Raw genomic sequence first — 23,002 nt, forward strand, 5'->3', positions numbered from 1 at the left:
TTCCAGTAGTCGTGTATGGATATGAGAGCTGGACCATAAAGAAGGCTGAGCACAGAAGAATTGATGCTTTTGAACTGTAGTATTGAAGACACCTGATAGTCCCTTGGACTGCAAGGAGATCAAATCAGTCTATCCTAAAGGAAATCAATCCTGAATATTCACTGGAAGGACTGATGCTAAGGCTGAAGTTCCAATACTTTGGCCACTTAATGGGAAGAGCCAACTCATTTGAAAAGACCATGATGCTGGGAAAAGTTGAAGGGAGGAGAAGGGGACGACAGAAGATGAGATGGTTCGATGGCATCACCAACTCAATGGACATGAGTTTGAGCAAACTCTGGGAGATGATGAAGGACAGGGAAGCCTGGTGTGCTGCAGTCCATAGAGTCACAAAGAGTCAGACACGACTGAGTGACTGAACACAAAAACGAGCCTCAAATGTGAATCACATTAGAATCTCTGGTGCCTTTTGAAAATGTTGATTTCCAGACCTCTAGAATCTGTTTCCTTTCACAGACTGACCAGCTCGACCTTCCTCATCCCTCACCTATATACCCCCCTGGCTTTGATGCAGATGTCCTATGAATCAGTCATAGATGAATAATAACCTAGAAAGAATGAAATAAAGAGTAAGAGAAAAAAGTAAGCACATCCAGGATTCTTGAAGCACATCTCATTTGTACTTACTTTAAGTCAAATTAGCTTAGTCGTAATTTCAGCACAATGTTTAAAAGTGAAGAGAGGAAAAACGACAGCCAAGTTCCATAAATTTTATCCAATTAATGGGTATTTAATTAAGTATATATCAAAGATGACTATAATTTGGCTAAAAATACTCCTCCAGTTTAGTCATAATAAAGCATAATAAAGCAACTATTATTATACTCCTATGGCAACAACAAAATCACAGAATTTCATGTAACACAAAATAATAAACACTCTATTAAGAAACAGTCTAGGGATTCCCTGGTGATCCAGTGGCTGAGAGTCTGCCTGCCAATGCAGGGTACATGGGTTCAATCCCTGGTCTAGGAAGATCCCACATGCTGCCTGGCAATTGAACCCTTGCACTTCAGCTACTGAGCCAGCGCTCTAGAGCTGGCAGGCTGCGACTACTGAAGCCCGCTCTCCAAGAGCCTATGTGCTGTAACAAGAAAAGCCACCGAAATGAGAAGCCGGTGCAGCCCAACCACAGAGTCTCCCCCGCTCGCCACAACTAGAGAAAGCCTGTGCACAGCAACAAAGACCCAGTGTAGCCAAAAAATATATGAATAAAATAAATAAATAAATCTAAAAAAAAACCAAAGATAAACTGAGATCATTTAAAAAATAAAAGAAGCCATCTATACAAGTATTGCTTTTATTTATATGATTACCAGGCACCAGTAATAGTTTAATATGAAACTCTATGCACCTGAAAATAGATAAACAGGGAAAACATTTGACAAACTCTTTATAACTGTTTTTAGTTAACAGCCAAGATCACAGAATCAAAATTCCCTCAGGGGTGGGAACCATCTTAAAGGTCATTCAGTTCAATTCCCCAGCTGAAGCTCCAATACTTTGACCACCTGATGCAAAGAGCTGACTCATTGGAAAAGACCCTGATGCTGGGAAAAACTGAAAGCAGGAGGAGAACGGACAACAGAGGATGAGATGGGTGGATGGCATCATCGACTTAATGGACATGAGTTTGAGCAAGCTCCAGGAGTTGGTGATGGACAGGGAAGCCTGGCGTGCTGCAGTCCATGGGGTTGCAAGAGTTGGACACGACCGAGTGACTGAACTGAACTGAATGAGTTCAATTCCTAACTCAAGGCTTGAACTGTTGATCAAAATCTCTAGTAGGTGGCCAGAATATTTTACATAATATAGAATCCACTTTCTCAGCAAATTATTTTTTATAAATCTTAATTGATAATGGTTTTCTCCCTTTTAATAAGAAGAAATCTGAAATCTGTGCCTCAGAGTGTTACAGACTAAATGTAATCTCAATCCCATAAAACAATTCTTCAGATACTTAGGGAGTTAAATCTCATCAGGCCTCCCAAAGACAAAACCATTTGGGATTTCTTTACCCTCTCCTTCTATGATGTGGCTTCTAACTGCATCCCCACTGGTCATCCTAACAATCTATCTTGTCAACGGCCTTTTTTAAACTTAGGTTCTGAAAACATTACACTCTATCACTCTAAGCACAAGGTGTGGAGAATCATCACTGCCCTGATCTATTTACAGTCAACAAGTCTGTTTCAGGCAGAAGACTAGCAGTCTCTCATCCACACCATGGCCAGCTCACTAATGATGAAAGTGAAAGTCACTCAGCCATGTCCAACCCTTTGCGATCCCATGGACTATAGAGTCCATGGAATTCTCCAGGCCAGAATACTGGAGTGGATAGCCTTTCCTTCTCCAGGAGATCTTCCCAACCCAGGGATCGAATCCAGATCTCCTACACTGCAGGCAGATTCTTTACCAGCTGAGCCACAAGGGAAGCCCAAGAATACTGGAGTGGGTATCCTATCCCTTCTCCAGGGGATCTTCCCGACCCAAGAATCGAACCGGTGTCTCCTACATTGCAGATGGATTCTTTACCAACTGAGCTATGAATCTCTGAATTTTCCATGCCTTTGGAGACCCATGAGCCTCTGCAGCTGGGAACTCAACCCACAACAGGAGTCAGGCAAAGCCCGAACAACAGAGTACTGCCAAGTTCACACCTGAGGGAGATTATGATTTCATTGTTTTTTTCTTTTTTTTGTTGGTTTTTTTCATTTTAAATTGTACTAGGTTATTGAGATCACCAGTATTAGAATCAGCATTATAGTCACTACTTAAATATTTATATCTTCACATTTATATGCTATGTAAGTTTTTATGATATTATATGAAATAATCTAGGTATTATAGTTTATATGTTTTTTTGTTTTAAGTGTATTATCATATGAAATTATAACAAAGCTCACCTCATATTAAGTAGTCTCATTATCTATAACTATAACCCAAAGAATAGTCAGGCATTACACATCCGATAATCAAGATACTTTCTCATTTTCAATCCAAACTTATACAAATATGTCAGCTGCAAAATTTCAACTCTCTTAAGAATACGTATATAAAGAATGACGACAATTCTACACATGGGTAACACATCTACTAATAAAAAGCAGATAACTTCTCAGCTGATGTTTCTCTCACTTGAGCCAGAAAAGAGAATGTTTTCTTCCCTAAAACTTTTGTTTATTCTTCTCAACTTTTATACCTTTTTGGGTATTTGCATGCAAATTTTTTCATTTTTTGTATGTCGCTACAAAGGTTTTTTTTTTTAAACACACTACACAAAAATATAGAATCTTATGAAAAAATTAATACTTAGGTTTTCTTAAACCCTAAAACAATCTGATAGTGATTCATTTTACTGAAAAATATCAACAATTTTGATGGCCTTTATTCCATCACTTCCTTAACCAGCTCCTCTACCCAAGAAAAAGAATGAAAATAATAGCTTATAACCTATGAAGGCGTGTATCCACCTTCCAACTTTGGTAAATTTCATGAATATTTTGAAAGTGCCAATATAATCTGTGAAATATTCTGGAAAGGTTTTCTCAGAGATTCTTGATTCAATTTGAATCTGTTATTTAAAAAAACAAAATGTTGCTTTTTCAAGAACTCGCTTTCTCATTTTACACCACTCTGCAGGTTTTTCATGAGGACTGTTAGCAATTATATGTATATTGTGATGCGCTTATAGCAATTTACAGATCTCTCAACTAGTGAGGTTCCCAGAGGGATTACTCATTCAAAAAATTAAATTTAAATTTATCTACGTTTGTTAGTGGTCCAAAGTCTAGAATCTCGACTATGGCCCGACAGAGTAAGAAGCAGAAAAACAAATGATGCAAGTTATTGTTTGTAGTATAGGGGCCTATTTTTATAAATATCATATTCCACCAAGTCTATGATACCATCAAAAAATTTTATTTGCTACTAATAAAGAAAAAAATGTTGCCTTTAATTGACATTTAAAGATGCATGACAATTCAAAGGGTGTTAAAATGGGAGTAGAAATGCATCCTCATGAGATATGGTACAGTCTGAGAAGAAACTGAAAGAAATTAGAAAATTCATAGTCCCAACATTTAGACCTATCCAATGGTCCAATGGATGTTTAAGAGCTTTGTGAACACAATCACAAAATTTCCACTAACAACCCAATTTGGATTTATCGTAAGAGCCAGCTTCAAGTCTAATGTCCCAGAAACTACCAAAACTCATTTCCTGCACAAAATCTTCCACGTTATAATTAGAGAGTAGCTTACTATAATAAATGTATTCTGCCCCTCTCCTTTCTCCGTTAACTTCAAATTCAGATTCACTGTATATTAGTTGGACTCAGTATTCCTATAACTAACACATTTGTTTTACTTAAGTATAAATTGACTTATACTTTCTAAATATTGAAAGTTCCCCAGAGAAAAGCAGGTCACTGTCCCCTGGAAGGACTGACAAATCTCACTATGCATTAACCTAACACCGAAGACGATTTCTGAGAATAGCCATGCATCTCTAGCTTCCTCATATTCTGAAAGTATTCAAAACCACTGGTTCAGGACTCTTAGGGCAATTGTTTAGCAAACTAAAAAAAAAAAAAAAAAAATTCCATTAAAAAAAAGGTTTTATATCTCTGGACAGACTGGGAACAAACAGTGTTAAGAAAGTTTGGTCATCCCATGGACTCGGCAACATATATGATTCACATTAAAATGCCAAGTCTTACAAATGTATGTGTTCCTAAAACTCATTCTCAACATAATGAAAATACTGCTTTACCCCATGTTTTAAAGAGTCCTGCATCCCTCTTAGTCTCATTCTTGTAATGGAATAAACAATATTTTCTGCTTAAAAAAATATATATTATAATCTATCTCGTCCATTTGCTTCCCATCTGCTTCCCTCCACTTCCACTCCCCACACCTCCGGATGAAAGCTATATGGGGAGGGGTGTAAAATAAATTCACATATTCATGTTTTGAAAAAGCCACTTTTGACAGTGGACAGTGTGTCGATCTAATCTATGACCGCATAGTAATTAACGTTCTGACAACTATGGTTCTCCAGCAGTTAGGAGAAATACCAGATGCCTGTAATTCGTGCTTCATCTCTCCCTGTGTTTCCTTCATCCCATGTGCTCACATCACAATATTCTTATTAAAGTCAGCCAAAGTAAAGGAAGAAATAAAGATGCAGATCTTAAGTACCAATGTATGGTCCTAACCTGGACTTTACAAGATGAGATTTACCAGAAAGTTAAAAACCAAATATTTTCTCTAAAAACCCTGGAAAAAGAATCAGTGTTACTGATAATGTTTTATTTTGTTATCTTTTAATGTCCTAATTTTACTGAATTCACTACTCACAAAATGATTTAATACATCTGGGAGAGTCTAGCCTATCAAAATTTACCAAACCCGAAACCTAACAATCTGAAGCATATGTACAAAAATAAAAGTAGCCAAATCTGACAGGGTGCTTTGGTCACTTTTTTCCCCTGTAGATTCTACGTTTCATTTGATATTCACTGTTTCTTAATGATTTACTCAATGATTGGGAAGCAAGTGCTAAAATGTTATGCTACTTCAACATTCAAGTGGCTATCAAGCAAAAGTAACACCAAATAAGTTTTCCAATTTCTCCAGGTTTTCACACAAATTAACATCTTAGCTGCAATTTATAGACTAATCCTAAACCAAGCAGAAAAGCCTGCTGAAAACTACTAGATGGCAGCTTCCAGAATATTAAAGTAGTGATCATAGGTGTCATTCAGAAAGTAGGGGCTGGGAGTTCTTTAGATGTAAAGTCACCACTTTCTAATGAGCTCTTTTGTGGGGAGTTTGTGAACCCCTCAAAAACAGATTCCAAACAGGCAAAATAGACTCAGGTCAAATAAAATAAAATTGACAAAGGCAAGGAAGGCCAAAACAAAAGAAGTAATCAGAAGAGGTAGAAAGCTGAGCTACTTTTTTGGTCATAATTTCTCTCTCAGAAGAACTTGAACACATTCTCATTTTAGAGCAATTCTAAAACTTCTGGCCAGGTTTCATGTGCTCAACACATTCACACAAAATTGTTAATTTAGTTAGTGTTTATAACCCACATAAAATACCACAATACAGCATGACCTACATTTTTTTAATAACTGATTTTCTGAAATATACTCTCTAGAATATACTTCTAAACAAACTTTCTTTCTGATAGACTCTTAGAAATGAATGACAAAACTTGCCTTACATTATTCATGCACTATTTTGACTCCTTTTCAGAAACCATATGACTTCCTCTTCATTTGGTGCACCTTTTCAGATGACCAGTAACTACTCAACATAGCATTCATGAGCTGCAATAAATATAATTCCTAAAGAAAAAAAATCATTTTAAACTGGCCAATTTCAATCAGCCCTATAATCCCTTGAGAAAAATTAACTATGCTGCCAATAGTCATATTACCTTACAGTAGTAAAAATTAGTCTAAAAACATTCTTTCCAAGTCTTATCCTTCTCTTTCCCTAGTCACATCATAAAGAAATAAATGGCTGAATAATTTCTATATATTTCTCATACACAGCATACAAGAATATATAAACATTCTGATTTTCTACTAAGATACTGGATAGTGACTCATTACCTTCATATTTAAAATAAAAATGCCAATTAAGGGCTGAACAAAATTTACTACCCACCTACCTATCAGCCACAATGTAATTCAATCTATTTATAGTAACTTCCAAGGAATTAAATATGGAACTTCTCTCTGAGATAAAAACAGATACAGGAGAAGGGCAAATTCCTTTACCTATAAAACACATTATCTTTCTGAAGTGATCTCAGCTTCCTAGTATTTAGATTTTAAGTAATTTTAAACACTTCTCCAAGATACACTATAAGAAATAAAAGATAAGCTGAAACTCTGCAAGGAGAATGAAGATTTATTTACTGGCCAGCCACAGAGAAGTAGCTGTGGCAGAGATACTGGGCCTACTCTTCTAGGTTCAATTCCAAGCTTCACCAGTTACTAGTAGTGTGATCCTATGTATGTTAATTACTAAATTCTCTACCCCTCAATTTCCTCATCTGTATAGCTCAGTTGGTAAATCATCTGCCTGCAATGCAGAAGACCCAGGTTCGATTCCTGGGTCGGGAAGATCCCCTGGAGAAGGAAATGGCAACCCACTCCAGTATTCTTGCCTGGAGAATCCCATGGACAGAGGAGCCTGACAGACTACAGTCCACAGGATCGCAAGAGTCAGATACGACTTAGCAACTAAACTACCACCACCAACATAAAACACAGAAAGTAACAGTACCAATCTCACAAGATTACCAGAGGACGGGGTGAGTGAGTGAGGCAGAGACGTGAGGCATGTCTCAGAAGAATGCCTGGCAGCTTAACTCCCCACGGATCAGCTGGGATCACCACTATTACACCATAGCCACAGTAGCCACTTCCTCTCCAGCCCAACCATCCCTGTTACTCCTGTTATACTCCAGTTTTAACCAAGTGAGATAATAGACCCAGATTTTTCTGTGAGTACAGGAAATCACAAATAAAATTATACAGACAACAAATACCAATATCCAGACAATAAAAATGATTAATACCTATCCAGTCAACAAAAATGGTTGTTAACACCATAGCTTGGGATGGGGTGGTGAACCTGGTTTTAAGCTTTCTATCAGGTTAAGCCAAAAAATGATTTACTCCATCTAGGCAAATCAACACGGATTTCTCATTGGCTGAGGGAAAGCAACATAGATTTATTGCTGTGTGGGAATCTACTTTTCCATTCATAAAATCACAGTCCTTCCCATCAGTTACAAGAAACTCTCTTCATTTTCCCCACAATACTCAAGCAAAGTTGGCCCAGAGGTTTAACAAACACTTGATAAATAACTCAGGCTAAAATGGGTGTTTCCTATGAGTGCCATGTACTCATTTAGCTTCATTACCAGACAATGTTGTTGGTTCTGTCCTATCTCCACTCATCCAAGGTTTCTAAACAACAGGTAATTGCAAAGAAAGTCTAACTTTGTCCTGTGAGCTGTGTCCTCAGTTCACACAGCTAACACTAGAGCTTGCCAAAAAGCAGATTTCAGTACAGAAAATGACTCAATAAAGGGACCAAAATGATTTTAAAAAAAAAACAAAAAATCCCATTTTATTTTATAGACTAGGTATGAAACTCTAAAAAGAGTTTATAAAGTAATTAAGACACGTGTATATCAATTAATCTTTTCTTAAGGAATTATTTAAGTGGAATGAAACCCTATTACCCATTTAATAACATATTATGGATGTGTTATATGCTTTGGGAGGTAGGTGTGTGTAAAAGTGAACAGAAATGAGCCACGAGTTGGAAACTCGGTGCTGAAAGTTTTATTTTGCTCAGGGGAAATCAGGAATATTCTCACAATTCTATTTACCAAGGCAGCCTGGTTTATTTATAAAACCTTGGCCATGAGTGGCCAGAATCAAGGCATTTCAATGGGGCTGTCTTTTACTTTCTTCCTTTTCTTTCTCTACCCCCTGTCTCATTCTCCTTAAGAAGCATCTCCGGTGCATGCTTGGTTTCTAAAGGTCTGATGAGACTATGGATGCTACGGTGAATACTTAAGTCTGAAAGAAATATTTCTCTTTCCCTCCTTTGAGTCAGAAAATTCTGAACACAAGAGGATCCATTCAAGGCATGATGGAGTGCCTCACAGAGGCAGCAATATGTTCACAGTTGGCAAACAGAGATCTGTTTGGACAGTGAGCACAGCCATCCACTCAGCAAACATCAGCTTCCCTATTAGTTCACAGCAGAAAGACCCAGATGCTGGCGGCCCTTCTTTCAGACTCCAACACCACTTTGGGGCAAGCCTTCAAAACAAAATGCCTTTGTCCAACAGTCACAATTCAGTGAGTCCCAACGGCTTTCCTAGAAGCTATGTCTGTCTATTCAAAATTGAATTTGGGCCCAAAAATCATTTCTAAAGGTCTAGAGGAAAAAAGTAATGGGGAAAAAAAAATTTCCATTGAAAATACTAGACAAGGAGTGACTGAATGGCTTTATACAATCAGCAAGAACAGCAGCAGGAAAGGTATGGAGTGTATGATGTATCTAAAGGGCTATCAATCCCCTCAAGGTGGTTTTGGGAAAACAATGTTTGCACTGAAATCTGGAAGGACACCAAGTATAACCTTTCAAAGGAAGTCAGAGAAGAGAGAGAGCAAATCAAACAGCAAGCTTCCTGTGGAGTGTGTGTGAATACAATACTCCCTCTCCACAAGGCTTCAAAATCATATGCAAGTTAAAAACTATTTTCAGAAAGACAGTAAAACTGGTTAGGACATCTGGTTCTACCCAAACTTCCACCAAACCCTCAGTCATGAGTTTAAATTCACATACGCACACACACAAAAGACGGAAAACAAATGCATGGCCTGTCTTGCTTTCTCCCACTGTAGGCATGAACTTGCTATAAGAGCAATAAGTGGGTTCCTACAGACCCACTAACACAACTCTGCCGTTTTTCTTAGTATAAATATGAATTCAAATAAAAAATACAAGTATATTCACAGGAGAAGGTTAGGGGAAGAGAGGGCAGTGTCCTCCAAGATAGTACATTGTCCACAGCTGATAACACTAACATATTCTTAGTACTAAGAATTCACTTGTTACCTTACCTCTTCCCACCAACATCATTTCTATATAGTTGGAAATGAAGGGTAAATCTGAGAACTCTCCACGTAACATACTTCTGACAGCAAAGACTCTTACATAGTAAAACTACTGCCAGCCCATAGTCAGGTTCTATAGAGCCAAGAAGCTAAAAATGGTTTTCACATTTTTAAAGGTTGTAAAAGAAATTAAAAGTATGCATCAAAGACCATATGTGTGCAAAGAAAAATATTTACTATCTTGTCCTTTACAGAAGAAGTTTGCCAACCCTGAGAACCATCAAAAGGCCTCAAATAACTCCTGATTCTATTTAAGCCAAATCATGAATGTGGAGCCAAGTTACAAGTATGCTTTCAAATAATCTCTTCCAGGAGTCAAGGACCAGACTCGGGAAGATGAAAACGACACAGTTGAGGACCAAAGGACCTCACCAGGACCCTGCTCATTCAACAACAAAGGGCTAAAAAGACAATCCTAAGATTTAATTAGACAAACTCTTTATCCTCTGGGAAGATACCTAAAAAACTGTTCAACTTGGAAGAATTCCTGAATAACATTGGCCCTCACAAGAAGCTGTTATTTGGATCAAGTGAGTCCAAGAATACGCAAGAGAGTACCTACCAGAGGGTGGGAGAGATCCTTATTTGTATCACATGGGGCACTCTGGTCTTCTTGTCGAATATGCCAGTGGAAATATGGACCAAGTAAAAGACAAGGCAAGGTGGAAGGAGTTACAAATGAAACTTTCTTTTTCCTACAAGTACAAACGCAACCTCAGATAGCTATCTTTTTTAATGAATAAAGAAAAGAAGCTTTTTATGAAGGGAAGGCTCAGTCTAAATTTCTAACCTACAAGCTGAAAAGCCATTAAAGAGGAGGGAAAAAACAGGTAATCTGAAATTCTGGATGCTGTAACTTCAAATTCCTTCCTCAAGCTGGCTGATTTAACTTCGTCTGGGCACCTGACAAATGTGAGTTGCCAGCTCAATTGCAATTCAGCTGCCTTTTAAGGAGAGTTAAGATCAAGTCTCTAATTTTCATCCACTCAGGATTTATTTGTGAATCTTGCCAATTTTTTAGAAATTGATCACATATACACTTTATTCTAGGTATAATATGTATCCAAGTTATTGCATCATGCAAAAACTCATGAAGTAGGGATGCCAAATAAGACACACAGAGGACAAACTCAGAGTTAAATTTGAACTTCAGATACATAATAATTTGTTCCAAATACCGCATGGAACATGTTCATGCTAAAAAAATTATTTGTTGCACATCTGAAGACCAACTTTGGGCATCATGAAGACTTGAAGGGGACTCTGGTATCAGTTAAACAGCTGCCATTCTGTAATACTCCGTAGGCTGGGGAATGAAAAACTGATAAGCGTGAGTCAGTCTCTCAATATGTCAGCAATCTGTACACAGAATGCTAGAGAGAAGAGGTTAAAGACCCAGCAGGAGAGTCCCATCACCTTACTCAGACAACCACAGGGAAGAAAATGCCCGTGACAGGGAAATCCTCTAGAGGTGTTGCTACCACTTCTCAGGAGGTCACCCTCCCAAGAAAGCCAGTGGTGGAAGAGCACTGCCGGGGAGCCAAGTAAAAGGGCCACCTCAAGCCCCCCCAGTACACACACATACTCCACACACTGCCTTCATCCCTAGTATGTCCACTAGTAGTGTTAGGGTGCTTCTCAAAGGGAGAAAGACAAGAGAAGAAACCTCACAGACATTAAAGTGTCTGGAGACTGGCCAGAATCCGATGGAAAAACACCACCCTGTGCCTTCCCCGCTGGGCTGTGGCTTTCTTGAGGGGGCACTCGGCCAGAACCCAGCCCGCAATGGGCTTCCAATGGAAGTGCTAACAGAACTTCACTGTGGGGGCCCTTAGGAGAGGCTGGCTGGAACAGACAGCTCTGAAAACATGGCTGGCCCAAACATCCACACAGGGATAAGATCATAAGCATAAAAATTCTGAACTATTGTTCACATAAATCCTCTAAGAAGCTGGCTTTAGCTAGCAAGTGCTATTCAAACTCTTTCTGCCCACATATGCATATGGCAACAATTATACTGGCAACAGTTGCCATAAAGACAGTTCTTTTGCTAAAAATTAAAGATCAAGGTACTTAGGTACACTTTTGAGAAAAGAAAATTCACTTCTGTCTTCTCCCCAAACTACCAAGTCATTTCACTCAGTTTCACTCTCCAAATTAAGACAATGAATTGTTGACACGTACATTACTGCATTCATTTATTTGTCCAAATGCCAACCCAAAGGACAAAAGTAAGTTATATAACTTTTTCCTTGATGAGATTAGTATCATAGGGTTATCATAAATTCCTAACAGCTACCACAGCTTCACAAGGCATGAGAAAGACATGAAAATAGTTCCTCATTTTGCTTCTTTCTCTTGCCATGCCCTCCTCAAGTTAGACTTCCCAGAGCAAGAGGGTCAGTCAGACATGGGGAATGATCATTGGAGTGAGATGAGGAGGATGCCCAGCATGGAGAAGTCACATAAAAGAGTGGCCTAGCATGGGCATCTGGAGATAGGTTAGGTTCAAGAAGACATCACTCATGGTGGCAGCCTGGTACTGGGCAAGGAGAATGTCCCTGCAGTGAGGCGGTCTGACATGTGCTATCAGCCAAAGGAATGAAGCAGGGGGAAATAATGGGAGGTTGGTTACATATACAGGGAGCCAGACTTGTCAGTATAATAGAAAGGAGTTTCAGCAACATGGTGAGGAAAATTAAAATGCCTGTGTTGGATTGGAATTAGAAGTATCAATGTAAACTCATTTCAATATATACAGTAAGATGTAGAAATACATATGAAATGTGTACTCATGTGTGTTTTTATGCCTATATGAGTGCATTAAGAATGTGCATTAAATATTCTCTAACTCTTGTCACTGAGAGTCTTGGAGAGGTACAATCCCAGTAGTAATGGCCTACATACCATCCAGATCATCTTGGATTCTAAATATCATTCTCTACTAAAAGAAACCAGGGTTTCCTAGGGAAATGGTTAATTGAGAACAAAGGCAAGAGAACCTCAAGATGAGCCCGGAACATCTTTTTGTACTAGAAAAGAAGTACTCAAAGAATGATGGGGATATGTTAAAAGAGTACATAAGATGGTTGGAAGAGATTTTATTTGAGTACCAAAATAATGTTAGTAGTGGGTTATAACCCACTAAATTTTTTAAAAAAGTATGCATTTGTATTAGTATAAATAAATAAATGAATAAATTGACACTTTGATATTGATTTATTTTCATCACTTTAAAATATCTCCCTACAAAATACATATTCATTACAAAGAAATTGAGAAAGTCATCGATAGAGAAGATTGGCAGATACCACCTTAACCACCTGATCAAAATAATCATCATCAGAACAGGAAAAATCAAAATCATGGCCTCCTAACAGGACATATTAAGAACACAACTATCAAATTCCTAATTTTGATGTTTGTGCTGTGGTTTCACAGGAGAATGTCCTTGTTTCTAAGAGAATACAACTGAAGCATTCAGCAGTGATAGACATCAGGAGACCAATCCACTGTGCAGTGGTTTTCCTGTACTATTCACACCATATTTGCACAATTTAAATACAAAGTTTTTGTACCATTCAAATTATTTCCCCAAAATAAATTGGTTTTAGCCAACAAGTGCCAGAAGATATTTGGTACTGCACTTGCAACAAATTCCTTAAGTGTGAGACAGTTTCAAAATTTTAAGTAACTATTTTTTAAAAGAGGAAAATGATAGCTTAAAGGATATATTTAACACAAACGAAGTCCACTTACTGCTATGCCTTCATGTGGCCCATTCTGATTTTCAGATTTTCAGGCTGTCCTCAAACTCTAGATCTCCTCCTCCTATTCAAAATGGAACCTCTGACTATGCACACCCAGAGCTCAGATCACAGAGATAGGCATGACCTAAGATATCAACCAAACCCCACCTCTGTCCCTCCATTTTACGGGTGAGAAAACTGAAGCCCCAGAGAGAACAAGAATTAGGGCCAACACCTAGAAGGTCAAAACCCAGAATCAAGGAAAAAGAGTAAGTGGAAAAAAGCTATGAAAAGTATAACATAGAATAAAAATGTTTAAAGCTGAATAACTCTTTGAGCAATTAAAAGCTTTTGTGGGGGTGGCCTTGTCAAATGTCAACTACTACATTTTTAAGATCTGAAGAAAGAACTCTCACAGTCTCTCCCAAATATCCTCTATAATAATAATTAACATTGAACATTTACGGAAGTCCAGAATAAGTGCCAGAAATTATGCTCTGCATTTCACATAATATCATTTAATCCTTACATCTCTCTGAAGTAGACACTGTTATCATCCTCCTCTTACTGTTGAGGAAATCTAGGATTAGTCTTTCCATGACTCATCCAACATCAGAAAGTTTGAGGCAGAAGACTCAGAACTGAACCCACACAGCCTGACATCCAAGCCTGGGCTCTTGACTGCTTGTAACCACTCACGCATGCCCTAAACTACTCTCCTCCGCTCCTGCAGGCCAGCTTGTGATTTAAGTGGTACTACTCTCAGGAAACTGGGGTCAAACGGGCAAGACCCCCTTCTATCTTCTCCATCTGGACAACAGTCTAGAAAGGGTGTCTCAAAACATGATTTGCTAAAAACAAGCACCTCAAAATCTAGGTAGGTACTAGAAGAAAATAATGTGGAAGAAATCTAAGTTATCCAAAATGATGAACAGTTTACAGCACAATTTTTCAGATTCTTCACTAATATGTGGATTTACAGGTGGAGCTCTAAGAATCTGCACTGATGCCAAATTTATCTATGATGGAAACCTTTTGCCATGAAGCAAAGCTAGCAAAGCCAGGTTTCTGCCCTGAATGAAATTCTTAACCTTAGTGCATCAAGAAAGATGCTACACAGTGCAGCCTTTTTTAAAAATAAAATGTTTGAGTCATTTCATATCAAAGGGCAATTTCTATCAAGTGACAAATTTTACACATATTTTCTCTCACAATCTCAATTCAAACACTCATCTATACATTATAAACACATTGCCAGGAATCTAAGAAAACAAACAGAATGCAAAGTTAAGGAGGGGGAGAAAAATGCACCATTCAATAGACAAACTGTTCTAATTTAATTATTACAGAGATAGTTTTGTATCTTGGATCACAACTTTTTAAATAAATAACTAAAGATCATAACTTAATTAAAAATAACTTGGGCTTGTCTTTCATGTCAGTTTTTACAGACCCAGTCTTGTTTCCCTTCCTGATGAAAAATTAGTTATAACCTGGGAAACAAATTCTCCAAGGTCCTTCGTAGTCCTGATTAACCACCTCCCAGCAGTGCTAAGGAGGCTCAAGAAGCCATTGCTTCACCAAGGCAACTTGATAACATTACAGGTTTCTTAGCAACAAGGTAGTCACAGTAACCATTCACCATGGTATTAGAATTAGGCTACCCACCCGGGTTGGGGCCAAAGGAATAATTTAAACGTATTAAATCTTTAGGTCCAAGGTAACAAGAAAAATACACATTTTTTTAAGTTATTCATAATTTACCTATGAAATTATGTTCTTACATGACTCTTCAGTGCTGGACTAGATGAGCAGATACTTAAAAACATAATTACAAATCAATCCTTAATGCTCTTAATACTTAGCTTTTTTTTTTTTTTTTAAGAAATTTGGAGCTAAGTATACAATCTACACCACAATTAAGATTATTTTCAAGAGAAAAGTACCATGCATCATTTTAACCATGATAAGAAGATGATTATATAGAGGCAGTAAGTTATAATTCAAATATGGAAAACAAAATCTTTCACATGTGTATGAAAGTATTCTTAAATTCCATTTAAGAAACAAATGACAAAGAATGAAAATAATTTCCAATTTATTAAAATGTCTACTAAACAAACACTAATTTGGTTTAAAGTCAAATTTTACATGTTTCCTCACATGTTATAGAAATTTAATAAATGTTCTATATACAAAGAGAAATAAATTCAGAATTTACATAAATTTGACTTTCCAAAATCTACAACACAGCAGACACTGTTTGTGATGGGGACAATATACTTGAATTTACAACCAAGAGTTAATGAGCTATTTAATTTTCCGGAACTTGCAATCCCAGTCATTTCTAATGTACCAAAGATTTCCTCACTCATAAAAACAGAGTATTTTCTACAAATGCTATACTTTCATGTTAGCAGCTTCTCAGTCTTACCCCACTCTTTAATTTTTTTGGCCACATCGTGACTTGTGGATCTTAATTCCCTGTCTAGGGATCAAACCCAGCCCCCGCTACACCACCCTAGAATTAAGTGCTGAGTCCTAACTACTGGATTGCCAGGAATTCCCCTCACCCCTCCCACTGAAAGAACATTCCAAAAGAAACATAGGCTTGATTACCAAATGTGATGAGGATCTACAGCAGTGACATACAATCTCAATCCTAACTGTATAGCATTCACTCCTGTCCATGTCTTATTTCACATGACAGGTAAAGTCATACAAGACACACTCTTATATTTTGGAGCTTTCACAGTGTCTGCTGGAGTACCCAGCAAACAGGAGGACCTTACTAATGGCTGCTGGTTGAAGAAATTAGTGAATCAGCACCACTCCACAATGGGGTACCTTGTTAATATGGCTTTTAAATTTCTGCTTACTCACCTACAAGTAAACTTTCTCTGTATTCATACTTCTGCGGGAGCACTTCCACTATTATAAAGATGATGCAATTTCTGAAAACTTGTATTGGTCTTCCTTTTGTGGTAATACCTTGAGCTGTTACACAAGGGCACACTTCTAGACATCAAAAATATCCTCCTTTCCTCACAGACTGCCAGTATGAGAAGAAAGAAAGACGCCAGGCCAAGCAAACCCAGACAAACCTAGCCTTTCTTAATCTAAAAAGTCATGCAGTGGTGGAGGACAGAACAGGAGCCAGCAGCCCACAACCAAAATAAGACAGAGCACGTGGAGGAGAAGCCCAAGATTTCAAATCAACAACGAACTATGGGCTATGAGACAAAACAGTCATTCAAAACAAATAGTCAATGAAAACTTTAGTAATATGACCCCATTCTCTGCAGTAGGATAGGGTTTTGCAATACCTCTTAATATATTTGAGACTAACCACCCAAATATCATGAAAAAAAAAATGACCCAGAGAGAGAAGAAAGACTGGGGCCTAACATTTAACACAGTTAACACAAGATTTAGATTTAGAGAGAGCGTCAGAAGAATAGAAATGATGAATTGATAAACACAAGCAGACATTTAAGACATGCACTTATTTGCAAATTAACTATACTTTTCTTGATAATGAAATTCTAAATAGTGAAATCTTCCAGATAATTATGAATTTGTATTTTAAAGACAATGTTCTTCCCAGTCTGAAATGAATTGCATTTGATAAAGCCAACCTGGATGAATAGTAATTTATAGTCCCAGACCTCTGTAATTAAGTCCTTGTTACAAAAGTAAGTACACCAGAGGCGACAGGATTCCTGATAGGAAAAATCTCCAAAATTAAGATGAGATTAAAAATTCTCAGGCCCTGAAACCAGAGACTGAGACAGTCAAAACAAAATAGGAAATAAGTTATCTATAGAATCAATCCTCCCTGAATTAATACATGTTTAAATATATCAAACAACAGAAAGCAAATTACTGACCTAGTATTACTGCATATAAAAATCTTCTGTGAATTTGGTTGACATGAATTGGTTTTCCAGAGTCTGATAACCAACCCTACCTCCATTTTCCCATTGTACATTTAAAACTGAGTTTCCTATCCTGAGAAACTAAGAAGCAGCTTGCTACATTTAGGAGAAATGGGTCTGGCAATGTACATCACATACACCACATCTAGACCCATCCCAAGGCCATGGCAGGCAGGTACATGCACACAGTCATGTCAGACTCTGTGTGACCCCATGGACTGCAGCCAGGCTCCTCTGTCCATGGGATTCTCCAAGCAAGAATACTGGAGTGGGTTGCCATTTCCTCCTCCAGGGGGTCTTCCCAACTCAGGGATTGAACACGTGTCTCCTGATTCCTACATTGGCAGGTGGGTTCTTTACCATTGAGCCTCCAGGCAGACCTCACCAAGGACCACACCTTTCCCACTGGGCCCAGAGGCTGTTTCTGGGTCCTGCACACAGCCTGCAGTTGAGCCACAACTGGTTGAGAGTTGGCAGGACAACTGAAACCTCATTTTCCCTGCTGCGAACACACAGAACTTGAAAGTTAAGCAAGAATTTGAAACCAAGGTCTACCCTGAAAAACTGAAAGCCTGAAAAAGCCCTGAAAAACTCAGGTCTTCCAACCTCTAGAATGGTGATGATGAGGAGGACAACTGATGACAATTATTACTGATGACAATACTACTTCTCATGGCATTAACAGTGATGATTATTTGATACCAAAAGTATAATCTGCCCAGCACAAAGCAAATGTTTAACATGTTAAGTTCTTTTAAGACACTTCCATAGCCCACAGTCTATGCCAATGTATTGATATCAACAATAGTATATACACCAAACACTGACATAAAAGTGATTTTTGTGAGAACAATGATTAAATTAAAGACAATAAACACACACACAGACTCGGTGATAAGAGGCTGAAAGGACCTGAATTCTAATCAGCTCTATGTTGTGTGATCTTGGGTAAATTATGTGGCTTCTCTGGATAATAAGGGAGGGCTGGTCATGTTCTGTGGTCTCAGTTCCTTTTTTTAACTGAAGTACCACTGATTTACAATAATCATTAGTTTCTGGTGTATGGCAAAGTGATTCAGTTATACATATATACATTTCATATTCTTTTCCATTATGGTTTATTATAGGATATTGAATATAGTTCCCTCTGCTATATATACAATAAGACTTTGTTTATCTATTTTGTATACAGTAGTTTGTAACTGCTCATTCCAAACTCCTAATTTATCCCTCTACCATTCCTTTTCCCCTTTGGTAACCATAAATTTTTTTTTTAACATTTTTTTTTAATTAGTTGGAGGCTAATTACTTTACATCATTACAGTAGTTTTTGTCATACATTGAAATGAATTAGCCATGGATTTACATGTCTGTGAGTCTGTTTCTGTTTTGTAAATAAGTTCATGTGCATCATATATTAGATTCCACGTATAAGTGATATACAGTTTTTGCCTTTGTCTGATTTCACTTAGTACGGTACTCTCTAGGTCCATCCACATTGCTTCAAATGGTATTTCATTTTTTATGGCAAAAGTATCCCATTGTGTGTGTGTATGTGTATATATACACACCCCAAATCTTTGTTATCCCTTCAGATGCTACTTTTAGAAATACTTTGCTACAATGTTCAAATCTCAAACTTGGAGGCTTTTTATACAAAAATATCGCCATGGAGGTGAGGAGAAAAGTGTATGTAATCCTAAATTTTATTTAGACATCAAAAAGAAAGAGGTGACAGTACATGAACTCAATTCTTTACTTTTTCCAGGTTCCATAAATTAAAAAATATAGCAGGCAAAGCACAGAGAAAGTCCCACTGTTGGAAGAGAAGAGAGAAGAACTTCTTTAAGCTCCCCAACTTCTGAAAGCCTAACTTCAGCTTTCAGGGCCCTCTTCTAGCATATCTCTAGAGATGTGTGACATCTACAGTCACTTTTTGTCAATTATACTCACTCTCCCCTTTAATGTTTAGTCTTTTCAAATCTTAGACACTGAGTAAAATAGAAGAATATAAGGTCTCCAAAAGTAGTGATAGCTCCCAGGAGTGACAATTCCATGAGTATTTGATTTACACTTACTGCATTGAGTTTTTTAAAGACAGGCCAAAAAAAAAAACTACATTAAATTAATGCAGTATAATTACTTCCTTGGAATTAGTAAACACCATGACTACATCAGACAAGTTATTTTTGTAAGGCACTAAACTACCAATATAAAGTTCACAGACTCCACTGGCCTCTTTTCTGGCAACAGTAGTTAACATTTCCTGCAACTCTGATAAATATATTCTAAATAAAATGATATAAAGTAACATGACACACGGCATACAGAAATTAACTTTTGTTCATAAGTTTTTAAACAAAAGCATTCCCTTTCAAATCTCAGTAAGCAATAAGATTGCTTCAAAAGATCTAATTCAATCTTCTATAGAAGAACTGAATGTTGCCAGCTTTCCCAAAATAAGGAAAGGAGGGAAAACAGAAATGCTCAGGTTTATAGCACAAAGAATTCTTCAGACAGAATTGCACAGGATTAGGTGTCTTCCAAGTTTATCGGGATTGCTTGACTCTTAATCAATTTCTAGGCTATCAGGCCAATCAACTGGCATAGTGGAAGAAAGATAATGAACCAGAAAGAGGCCAGGACAGTTTTCGAGTCCACCTGGCAGGAAGAAATAGGAAATCCTTTCTCCAATCTTTTATAAAAGAAAAGGTCATGTACCATGTTTTGAAAGACGTTATGAACTTGACAAGAACCTACTACAGAGGAACCAAAGAGTGGGTGTTCTGAGCTGAGATGGTCTTCGGTGCTGGATTCATACAAACACACAACTTCAAAGTGGCAAATAGTAATGGGTTCTATCTACTCTCCTGAAAAAAATTTTATAGATAAATTTTCAGTGCTTGGACACTGACTTCCAAATGTCACAACATGCTTTTTTGATGCTTCAGTTTTCGGTCTATTTTTCCCCTTGCTTCTGAGTCTTTAAAAATTCATTTGCGGGCATTATCAAAAGGAACAAAAGAGAAGACCTTTGCTAATTAGCAGTTCTTGGTGAAACAATTTTAAAGCAGTATTTCCTACAGAAAAGGAAAGCTCCAGAAGAAAATTCCTGACAACCCTTATCTGAAAGACTGGTACTGTTAACTCTGGAATAACTGGAATGCTGGTGCTCCCAACATTTAGACCCAACCTTCTTCACATTTACCTCCTGCCTGGTCACACTCCCCTGTGAGGCACACAAACAATCGGCCTTTCGAGTATGCAGGCTGACAAGCCATCTGTCAGCAAGATGTGAAACTTTACAGAAAGTCTGATCTACTTTTTTCTTGCCTTTTTTTTAAACTGTCCTAGGCGAAGGCAATGGCACCCCACTCCAGTACTCTTGCCTGGAAAATCCCATGGACAGAGGAGCCTGGTAGGCTGCAGTCCATGGGGTCTCAAAGAGTCAGACATGACTAAGAGACTTCACTTTCACTTTTCACTTTCATGCACTGCAGAAGGAAATGGCAACCCACTCCAGTGTTCTTGCTTGGAGGATCTCAGGGATGGCGGAGCCTGGTGGGCTGCCGTCTACGGGGTCGCACAGAGTCGGACACAACTGAAGCGACTTAGCAGCAGCAGGCTTTAAGCAGAACCCAATGACTAGAACAACATCTCATGTTTTTAAAGTTTTGCCAGAAAGCATGCTCCTTCCATTACTCTTCCCTAGTATTTTCTTCATAGCCATCATCACCTCTGGCGATGTGATATGTTTATATACTTAATTTAATTTCCATTTACTGCCAACTCTGGTTGTTCCACTCTTCTGTCCTCTCAGCACACAGAACCAGACAGTATCAGTGCTCATTATACAAGCTGAATACAAGAACAGTGTAAGAGGCAACAGCGCAGAGATTAAATAGAAGTCAGGACTCGGAGCTCAATAGAGACCCGCGTTCCTGTCTCCACTCCATTCCTTAACAGCTATTTGCCTTCAGATAAATTAAGTTTTCTAGCCCTCTATTTCTACTTTAAATAACAGCACCTATCTCTTAATTAGGGAGATCAGAAACAGGTTATATACCCAGCCATGTGCCTGGCATACAGTAAGAATGGATAAAAATTCAGGAATACATAAAAGGGTTACCTAGTAAAGAAGAGTAATAGGCCTGGCATATAAACTGCTGCCTGAGACTAGCAAAACCTGGATAAGTTATGAAATGCCACTGAAGCCCAAAAGAAATATGTCATTCAAAGACAAAACAGATTGTATTTTCTAATAAAGCAAACAGGGAGACCAATAAACAACTCTATCTGCATGACCAGAAGGTTAAAGTAGCACACAGTCTGACAAACTTCTCTGAGAGCCATACTGGACATATAATTAATTAAAACAAATGCTTTAATGACACAGTGAAAGAAAACTAAAATCAGAGTTTCTTAATGTATTTGTCAAGTAGAGGAGAAATTCTATGCTTTAGTGCATGGTAGTTACAAACCTCCGATAATGAAATCTAGAACAAGAATGTAATTTTCATTACCTATTTTATTAGAAATATAACTTTAAATCTTGTGTAACAAATCATGTTTTCAAATCAAATTTAAAAGTTATCAGACTGCAATTGACTCACTAATCCAAATGTCCCACTTCTTAAAAACACAAAGAAGTAACAAGGATGACCTGGATCTGTCCACACAAATTCCAAAGAGCAATTGCCCAGGGGCTTCTTATTTCTTATATTTAGAACCTTCATGTCACAGAAAGTGAAAGCAATCTAGGATACTCATCTTTCGGCTTGCTGTATCTTGCTTTGACTTGCCAAACAGACAACACAATCAGCTTTCTGTAATTTCTCTGCCACTAGTGTGGCAAAGGGGTGGGACTTCGGAGCAAAAAGCTTCGTGTAACAAGAGTTCCTTCTTAACCCTTTTTTAAACAAAGGAAATACTTCATCTCTTTTTCTCATTCACAGCTCCAAATTTCACTATATCCTGTCACCAAATGAAGCAGATTCTACTCTAAGAACCCTTAACATTTACTCCAAAATTATCACTATCTTTTGACATCCATAGACATTAATAACGTGCGTAATACTGGTAGTACAGAAACTTCCTCAAGAGTCCATGTTAGAGTCCTAGGTCCTTCACCGGTTCTAACAATTTGCATTTGGCTGCAGCTGATGAGCGCTGCTGATTGTGCCCAACGCAAAACTCACACCTTGACCGATTAGCCTACAAGTGCCTCTGGCAAAAGTACGGCCTCCAGGGATCTGCTGGCGTTGATGCTCTGGAGACTAGATGGGGGAGGAAGCTAGGCGGTGATCACTGGTTCCCACGCAACAGGAAGAGCCCAGGAAACTCTGAGCATAAGAAAGTTGTCTTGGTGTCTGACACACCACATCCACTGTGCTGCCAAGACCTCTGGCCAGGCAGCTCTGACTCAACCCCAGATCCCAGCTGTTGCTGGTGTGAGGAGACCATGAACAGCCATCAGCCTGACTCATGCCTCTTCCTGAGTCTATCCTTCCTGTGACCACACCAGCTCCTTGAAT

At 38.1% G+C, this 23,002-nt stretch overlaps 1 protein-coding gene across 3 annotated transcripts in view; it reads right to left on the reverse strand.

Moving 5' to 3' along the window:
- Nucleotides 1-23,002, reverse strand: part of FNDC3B (fibronectin type III domain containing 3B) — a 348,034-nt gene that overhangs the window by 177,624 nt on the left and 147,408 nt on the right. Inside the window, exon 1 of one of the 3 annotated variants that reach the window (XM_070466413.1) lies at nt 15,024-15,087. The exons of the other annotated variants lie outside the window; for them this stretch is intronic. The gene's annotated coding sequence lies outside the window, so the exon portion shown is untranslated. Of the gene's footprint in view, nt 1-15,023; nt 15,088-23,002 lie in introns of those variants that run through there. 3 annotated transcript variants of the gene reach the window in all.

This window comes from Odocoileus virginianus, chromosome 4 (assembly GCF_023699985.2).
Source record: "Odocoileus virginianus isolate 20LAN1187 ecotype Illinois chromosome 4, Ovbor_1.2, whole genome shotgun sequence".
In the NCBI taxonomy this organism is placed as follows: Eukaryota; Metazoa; Chordata; class Mammalia; order Artiodactyla; family Cervidae; genus Odocoileus; species Odocoileus virginianus.